Raw genomic sequence first — 6,421 nt, 5'->3', positions numbered from 1 at the left:
TGCGCGCAATATGTACTTGACCCTCTCTCTCCGCGCAACTTCTCTCGCTTAGCGGTTTAGCGGTTTAAAAGTATAGTATCCTTAGCGAGCGGTCCAGCGGTTTAAAAGAAAAATTAGCTTGACTTCGGAGTTCTGATTGGATCCGGTGCATTAGTGCTGGTATGATTGCATCCGTCATGTACTGCCCGCAAAATGTACTTGACCCTCTCTCTCCGCGCAACTTATCTCACTTAGCGGTTTAAAAAGTTAGTAGCCTTAGCGAGCGGTCCAGCGGTTTAAAAGAAAAATTAAAAAGAGGGTGGGGGATGCAACACGAGGATTTCTCAGGGGGTCACCCATCCTAGTACTACTCTCGCCCAAGCACGTTTCACTTCGGAGTTCTGATGGGATCCGGTGTATTAGTGCTGGTATGATTGCATCCGTCATGTACTGCGCGCAAAATGTACTTGATCCTCTCTCTCGGCGCAAGTTCTCTCGCTTAGCGGTTTAGCGGTTTAAAAGGATAGTACCCTTAGCGAGCGGTCCAGTGGTTTAAAAGAAAAATTAAAACGAGGGTGGGGGAAGCAACACGAGGACTTCCCAGGGGGTCACCCATCCTAATACTACTCTCACCCAAGCACGCTTAGCTTCAGAGTTCTAATGGGATCCGGTGCATTAGTGTTGGTATGATCGCATCCGTCATGTACTGCGCGCAAAATGTACTTGACCCTCTCTCTCCGCGCAACTTATCTCACTTAGCGGTTTAAAAAGTTAGTAGCCTTAGCGAACGGTTTAAAAGAAAAATTAAAAAGAGGGTGGTGGATGCAACACGAGGACTTCCCAGGGGGTCACCCATCCTAATACTACTCTCACCCAAGCACGCTTAGCTTCAGAGTTCTAATGGGATCCGGTGCATTAGTGTTGGTATGATCGCATCCGTCATGTACTGCGCGCAAAATGTACTTGACCATCTCTCTCTGCGCAACTTCTCTTGCTTAGCGGTTTAGCGGTTTAAAAGGATTTCCCTTAGCGAGCGGTCCAGCAGTTTAAAAGAAAAATTAAAAAGAGGGTGGTGGATGCAACACGAGGACTTCCCAGGGGGGGTCGCCCATCCTGGTACTATTCTCGCCCAAGCGCGCTTAACTTCGGAGTTTTGATGGGATCCGGTGCATTATTGCTGGTATGATCGCATCCGTCATGTACTGCGCGCAATATGTACTTGACCCTCTCTCTCCGCGCAACTTCTCTCGCTTAGCGGTTTAGTGGTTTAAAAGTATAGTATCCTTAGCGAGCGGTCCAGTGGTTTAAAAGAAAAATTAGCTTGAATTCGGAGTTCTGATGGGATCCGGTGCATTAGTGCTGGTATGATTGCATCCGTCATGTACTGCGCGCAAAATGTACTTGACCCTCTCTCTCCGCGCAACTTATCTCACTTAGCGGTTTAAAAAGTTAGTAGCCTTAGCGAACGGTTTAAAAGAAAAATTAAAAAGAGGGTGGGGGATGCAACACGAGGATTTCTCAGGGGGTCACCCATCCTAGTACTACTCTCGCCCAAGCACGCTTTACTTCGGAGTTCTGATGGGATCCGTTGCATTTGTGCTGGTATGATCACATCCGTCATATATTGCGCGCAAAATGTACTTGACCCTCTCTCTCCGCGCAACATCTCTCGCTTAGCGGTTTAGCAGTTTAAAAGGATAGTACCCTTAGCGAGCGGTCCAGCGGTTTAAAAAAAAATTAAAAAGAGGGTGGGGGATGCAACACGAGGACTTCCCAGGGGGTCACCCATCCTAGTACTACTCTCGCCCAAGCACGCTTTACTTCGGAGTTCTGATGGGATCCGTTGCATTTGTGCTGGTATGATCACATCCGTCATATATTGCGCGCAAAATGTACTTGACCCTCTCTCTCCGCGCAACATATCTCACTTAGCGGTTTAAAAAGTTAGTAGCCTTAGCGAACAGTTTAAAAGAAAAATTAAAAAGAGGGTGGGGGATGCAACACGAGGACTTCCCAGGGGGTCGCCATCCTAGTACTACTCTCGCCCAAGCACGCTTTACTTCGGAGTTCTGATGGGATCCGTTGCATTTGTGCTGGTATGATCACATCCGTCATATATTGCGCGCAAAATGTACTTGACCCTCTCTCTCCGCGCAACATATCTCACTTAGCGGTTTAAAAAGTTAGTAGCCTTAGCGAACAGTTTAAAAGAAAAATTAAAAAGAGGGTGGGGGATGCAACACGAGGATTTCTTAGGGGGTCACCCATCCTAATACTACTCTCGCCCAAGTACGCTTAGCTTCAGTGTTCTAATGGGATCCGGTGCATTAGTGTTGGTATGATCGCATCCGTCATGTACTGCGCGCAAAATGTACTTGACCATCTCTCTCTGCGCAACTTCTCTCGCTTAGCGGTTTAGCGGTTTAAAAGGATAGTACCCTTAGCGAGCGGTCCAGCAGTTTAAAAGAAAAATTAAAAAGAGGGTGGTGGATGCAACACGAGGACTTCCCAGGGGGGGTCGCCCATCCTGGTACTATTCTCGCCCAAGCGCGCTTAACTTCGGAGTTTTGATGGGATCCGGTGCATTATTGCTGGTATGATCGCATCTGTTATGTACTGCGCGCAATATGTACTTGACCCTCTCTCTCCGCGCAACTTATCTCGCTTAGCGGTTTAGCGGTTTAAAAGAATAGTTGCCTTAGCGAGCGGTCCAGTGGTTTAAAAGAAAAATTAGCTTGACTTCGGAGTTCTGATGGGATCCGGTGCATTAGTGCTGGTATGATTGCATCCGTCATGTACTGCGCGCAAAATGTACTTGACCCTCTCTCTCCGCGCAACTTATCTCACTTAGCGGTTTAAAAAGTTAGTAGCCTTAGCGAGCGGTCCAGCGGTTTAAAATAAAAATTAAAAAGAGGGTGGGGGATGCAACACGAGGATTTCTCAGGGGGTCACCCATCCTAGTACTACTCTCGCCCAAACACGCTTTACTTCGGAGTTCTGATGGGATCCATTGCATTTGTGCTGGTATGATCACATCCGTCATATATTGCGCGCAAAATGTACTTGACACTCTCTCTCCGCGCAACATCTCTCGCTTAGCGGTTTAAAAGGATAGTACCCTTAGCGAGCGGTCCAGCGGTTTAAAAGAAAAATTAAAACGAGGGTGGGGGAAGCAACACGAGGACTTCCCAGGGGGTCACCCATCCTAATACTACTCTCGCCCAAGCACGCTTAGCTTCAGAGTTCTAATGGGATCCGGTGCATTAGTGTTGGTATGATCGCATCCGTCATGTACTGCGCGCAAAATGTACTTGACCATCTCTCTCTGCGCAACTTCTCTCGCTTAGCGGTTTAGCTGTTTAAAAGTATAGTACCCTTAGCGAGCGGTCCAGCAGTTTAAAAGAAAAATTAAAAAGAGGGTAGTGGATGCAACACGAGGACTTCCCAGGGGGGGTCGCCCATCCTGGTACTATTCTCGCCCAAGCGCGCTTAACTTCGGAGTTTTGATGGGATCCGGTGCATTATTGCTGGTATGATCGCATCCGTCATGTACTGCGCGCAATATGTACTTGACCCTCTCTCTCCGCGCAACTTCTCTCGCTTAGCGGTTTAGCGGTTTAAAAGGATAGTACCCTTAGCGAGCGGTCCAGCGGTTTAAAAGAAAGATTAAAAAGAGGGTGGGGGATGCAACACGAGGATTTCTCAGGGGGTCACCCATCCTAGTACTACTCTCGCCCAAGCACGCTTTACTTCGGAGTTCTGATGGGATCCGTTGCATTTGTGCTGATATGATCACATCCGTCATATATTGCGCGAAAAATGTACTTGACCCTCTCTCTCCGCGCAACATCTCTCGCTTAGCGGTTTAGCGGTTTAAAAGGATAGTACCCTTAGCGAGCGGTCCAGCGGTTTAAAAGAAAGATTAAAAAGAGGGTGGGGGATGCAACACGAGGACTTCCCAGGGGGTCACCCATCCTAGTACTACTCTCGCCCAAGCACGCTTAACTTCGGAGTTCTGATGGGATCCGGTGCATTAGTGCTGGTATGATCGCATCCGTCACGTACTGCGCGCAAAATGTACTTGACCCTCTCTCTCCGCGCAACTTCTCTCGCTTAGCGGTTATCTCGCTTAGCGGTTTAAAAAGTTAGTAGCCTTAGCGAGCGGTTTAAAGGAAAAATTAAAAAGAGGGTGGGGGATGCAACACGAGGATTTCTCAAGGGGTCACCCATCCTAGTACTACTCTCGCCCAAGCACGCTTAACTTCGGAGTTCTGATGGGATCCGGTGCATTAGTGCTGGTATGATCGCATCCGTCACGTACTGCGCGCAAAATGTACTTGACCCTCTCTCTCCGCGCAACTTCTCTCGCTTAGCGGTTTAGCGGTTTAAAAAGGATAGTACCCTTAGCGAGCGGTCCAGCGGTTTAAAAAAAAATTAAAAAGAGGGTGGGGGATGCAACACGAGGACTTCCCAGGGGGTCACCATCATAGTACTACTCTCGCCCAAGCACGTTTCACTTCGGAGTTCTGATGGGATCCGGTGTATTAGTGCTGGTATGAATGCATCCGTCATGTACTGCGCGCAATATGTACTTGACCCTCTCTCTCCGCGCAACTTCTCTCGCTTAGCGGTTTAGCGGTCTAAAAGGATAGTACCCTTAGCGAGCGGTCCAGCGGTCTAAAAGAAAAATTAAAAAGAGGGTGGGGGATGCAACACGAGGATTTCTCAAGGGGTCACCCATCCTAGTACTACTCTCGCCCAAGCACGTTTCACTTCGGAGTTCTGATGGGATCCGGTGTATTAGTGCTGGTATGAATGCATCCGTCATGTACTGCGCGCAAAATGTACTTGACCCTCTCTCTCCGCGCAACTTCTCTCGCTTAGCGGTTTAGCGGTTTAAAAGGATAGTACCCTTAGCGAGCGGTCCAGCGGTTTAAAAGAAAAATTAAAAAGAGGGTGGGGGATGCAACACGAGGACTTCCCAGGGGGTCACCATCCTAGTACTACTCTAGCCCAAGAACGCTTCCCTTCGGAGTTCTGATGGGATCCGGTGCATTGGTGCTGGTATGATCGCATCCGTCATGTACTGCGCGCAAAATGTACTTGACTCTCTCTCTCCGCGCAACTTCTCTCGCTTAGCGGTTTAGCGGTCTAAAAGGATAGTACCTTTAGCGAGCGGTCCAGCGGGTTAAAAGAAAAATTAAAAAGAGGGTGGGTGATGCAACACGAGGATTTCCCAGGGGGTCACCATCCTAGTCCTACTCTAGCCCAAGAACGCTTCCCTTCGGAGTTCTGATGGGATCCGCTGCATTAGTGCTGGTATGTTCGCATCCGTCATGTACTGCGTGCAAAATGTACTTGACCCTCTCTCTCCGCGCAACTTATCTCACTTAGCGGTTTAAAAAGATAGTACCCTTAGCGAGCGGTCCAGCGGTTTAAAAGAAAAATTAAAAAGAGGGTGGGGATGCAACACGAGGACTTCCTAGGGCGTCACTATCCTAGTACTACTCTAGCCCAAGAACGCTTCACTTTGGAGTTCTGATGGGATCCGGTGCATTAGTGATGGTATGATCGCATCCGTCATGTACTGCGCGCAAAATGTACTTGACCCTCTCTCTTCGCGCAACTTCTCTCGCTTAGCGGTTTAGCGGTTTAAAAGGATAGTATCCTTAGCGAGCGGTCCAGCGGTTTAAAAGAAAAATTAGCTTGACTTCGGAGTTCTGATGGGATCCGGTGCATTAGTGCTGGTATGATCGCATCCGTCATGTACTGCGCGCAAAATGTACTTGACCCTCTCTCTCCGCGCAACTTCTCTCGCTTAGCGGTTTAGCGGTTTAAAAGGATAGTATCCTTAGCGAGCGGTCCAGCGGTTTAAAAGAAAAATTAAAAAGAGGGTGGGGGAAGCAACACGAGGACTTCCCAGGGGGTCACCCATCCTAATACTACTCTCGCCCAAGTACGCTTAGCTTCAGAGTTCTAATGGGATGTGGTGTATTAGTGTTGGTATGATCGCATCCGTCATGTACTGCGCGCAAAATGTACTTGACCCTCTCTCTCCGCGCAACTTCTCTCGCTTAGCGGTTTAGCGGTTTAAAAGGATAGTACCCTTAGCGAGCGGTCCAGCGGTTTAAAAGAAAGATTAAAAAGAGGGTGGGGGATGCAACACGAGGACTTCCCAGGGGGTCACCCATCCTAGTACTACTCTCGCCCAAGCACGCTTAACTTCGGAGTTCTGATGGGATCCGGTGCATTAGTGCTGGTATGATCGCATCCGTCATGTACTGCGCGCAAAATGTACTTGACCATCTATCTCCGAGCAACTTCTCTCGCTTAGCGGTTTAGAAGGATATTACCCTTAGCGAGCGGTCCATCGGTTTAAAAGAAAAATTAAAAGATTAAAAAGAGGGTGGGGGATGCAACACGAGGACTTCCCAGGGGGTCA

General features: G+C 48.6%; 20 non-coding genes and 2 pseudogenes across 20 annotated transcripts; all 22 read right to left on the bottom strand.

Moving 5' to 3' along the window:
* Window positions 1-302: 302 nt before the first annotated feature.
* On the bottom strand, window positions 303-421 carry LOC116018246. Its single transcript, XR_004098271.1, has one exon. It is a non-coding gene; the product is annotated as a 5S ribosomal RNA (ribosomal RNA).
* A 137-nt stretch (window positions 422-558) lies between these two features.
* Window positions 559-677, bottom strand: LOC116018439. Its single transcript, XR_004098455.1, has one exon. It is a non-coding gene; the product is annotated as a 5S ribosomal RNA (ribosomal RNA).
* A 121-nt stretch (window positions 678-798) lies between these two features.
* Window positions 799-917, bottom strand: LOC116018406. The gene has a single exon (XR_004098425.1). It is a non-coding gene; the product is annotated as a 5S ribosomal RNA (ribosomal RNA).
* A 135-nt stretch (window positions 918-1,052) lies between these two features.
* Window positions 1,053-1,173, bottom strand: LOC116018528. The gene has a single exon (XR_004098542.1). It is a non-coding gene; the product is annotated as a 5S ribosomal RNA (ribosomal RNA).
* A 303-nt stretch (window positions 1,174-1,476) lies between these two features.
* Window positions 1,477-1,595, bottom strand: LOC116018311. The gene has a single exon (XR_004098335.1). It is a non-coding gene; the product is annotated as a 5S ribosomal RNA (ribosomal RNA).
* Window positions 1,596-1,731: 136 nt separating this feature from the next.
* LOC116018292 lies at window positions 1,732-1,850 on the bottom strand. Its single transcript, XR_004098315.1, has one exon. It is a non-coding gene; the product is annotated as a 5S ribosomal RNA (ribosomal RNA).
* Window positions 1,851-1,971: 121 nt separating this feature from the next.
* On the bottom strand, window positions 1,972-2,089 carry LOC116018425. The gene has a single exon (XR_004098442.1). It is a non-coding gene; the product is annotated as a 5S ribosomal RNA (ribosomal RNA).
* Window positions 2,090-2,210: 121 nt separating this feature from the next.
* LOC116018562 lies at window positions 2,211-2,329 on the bottom strand. The gene has a single exon (XR_004098574.1). It is a non-coding gene; the product is annotated as a 5S ribosomal RNA (ribosomal RNA).
* A 137-nt stretch (window positions 2,330-2,466) lies between these two features.
* On the bottom strand, window positions 2,467-2,587 carry LOC116017942. The gene has a single exon (XR_004098012.1). It is a non-coding gene; the product is annotated as a 5S ribosomal RNA (ribosomal RNA).
* Window positions 2,588-2,898: 311 nt separating this feature from the next.
* LOC116018383 lies at window positions 2,899-3,017 on the bottom strand. The gene has a single exon (XR_004098403.1). It is a non-coding gene; the product is annotated as a 5S ribosomal RNA (ribosomal RNA).
* A 129-nt stretch (window positions 3,018-3,146) lies between these two features.
* LOC116018368 lies at window positions 3,147-3,265 on the bottom strand. Its single transcript, XR_004098388.1, has one exon. It is a non-coding gene; the product is annotated as a 5S ribosomal RNA (ribosomal RNA).
* Window positions 3,266-3,402: 137 nt separating this feature from the next.
* On the bottom strand, window positions 3,403-3,523 carry LOC116018527. The gene has a single exon (XR_004098541.1). It is a non-coding gene; the product is annotated as a 5S ribosomal RNA (ribosomal RNA).
* Window positions 3,524-3,660: 137 nt separating this feature from the next.
* LOC116018344 lies at window positions 3,661-3,779 on the bottom strand. The gene has a single exon (XR_004098365.1). It is a non-coding gene; the product is annotated as a 5S ribosomal RNA (ribosomal RNA).
* A 137-nt stretch (window positions 3,780-3,916) lies between these two features.
* LOC116018064 lies at window positions 3,917-4,035 on the bottom strand. Its single transcript, XR_004098097.1, has one exon. It is a non-coding gene; the product is annotated as a 5S ribosomal RNA (ribosomal RNA).
* Window positions 4,036-4,172: 137 nt separating this feature from the next.
* On the bottom strand, window positions 4,173-4,291 carry LOC116018213. Its single transcript, XR_004098239.1, has one exon. It is a non-coding gene; the product is annotated as a 5S ribosomal RNA (ribosomal RNA).
* A 137-nt stretch (window positions 4,292-4,428) lies between these two features.
* LOC116018353 lies at window positions 4,429-4,546 on the bottom strand. The gene has a single exon (XR_004098374.1). It is a non-coding gene; the product is annotated as a 5S ribosomal RNA (ribosomal RNA).
* Window positions 4,547-4,683: 137 nt separating this feature from the next.
* Window positions 4,684-4,802, bottom strand: LOC116018274. The gene has a single exon (XR_004098297.1). It is a non-coding gene; the product is annotated as a 5S ribosomal RNA (ribosomal RNA).
* Window positions 4,803-4,939: 137 nt separating this feature from the next.
* On the bottom strand, window positions 4,940-5,057 carry LOC116018500. The gene has a single exon (XR_004098514.1). It is a non-coding gene; the product is annotated as a 5S ribosomal RNA (ribosomal RNA).
* Window positions 5,058-5,194: 137 nt separating this feature from the next.
* On the bottom strand, window positions 5,195-5,312 carry LOC116017991 (annotated as a pseudogene).
* A 128-nt stretch (window positions 5,313-5,440) lies between these two features.
* LOC116017978 lies at window positions 5,441-5,558 on the bottom strand (annotated as a pseudogene).
* A 319-nt stretch (window positions 5,559-5,877) lies between these two features.
* Window positions 5,878-5,996, bottom strand: LOC116018559. Its single transcript, XR_004098571.1, has one exon. It is a non-coding gene; the product is annotated as a 5S ribosomal RNA (ribosomal RNA).
* Window positions 5,997-6,133: 137 nt separating this feature from the next.
* LOC116018063 lies at window positions 6,134-6,252 on the bottom strand. The gene has a single exon (XR_004098096.1). It is a non-coding gene; the product is annotated as a 5S ribosomal RNA (ribosomal RNA).
* Between the last annotated feature and the right edge of the window lie 169 nt (window positions 6,253-6,421).

The sequence above is a fragment of the Ipomoea triloba genome, chromosome 4 (assembly GCF_003576645.1).
Source record: "Ipomoea triloba cultivar NCNSP0323 chromosome 4, ASM357664v1".
Taxonomy (NCBI): domain Eukaryota; kingdom Viridiplantae; phylum Streptophyta; class Magnoliopsida; order Solanales; family Convolvulaceae; genus Ipomoea; species Ipomoea triloba.
Note: the sequence above shows the minus strand (reverse complement) of the source record. Positions and strands in the feature narration are given on the sequence as shown.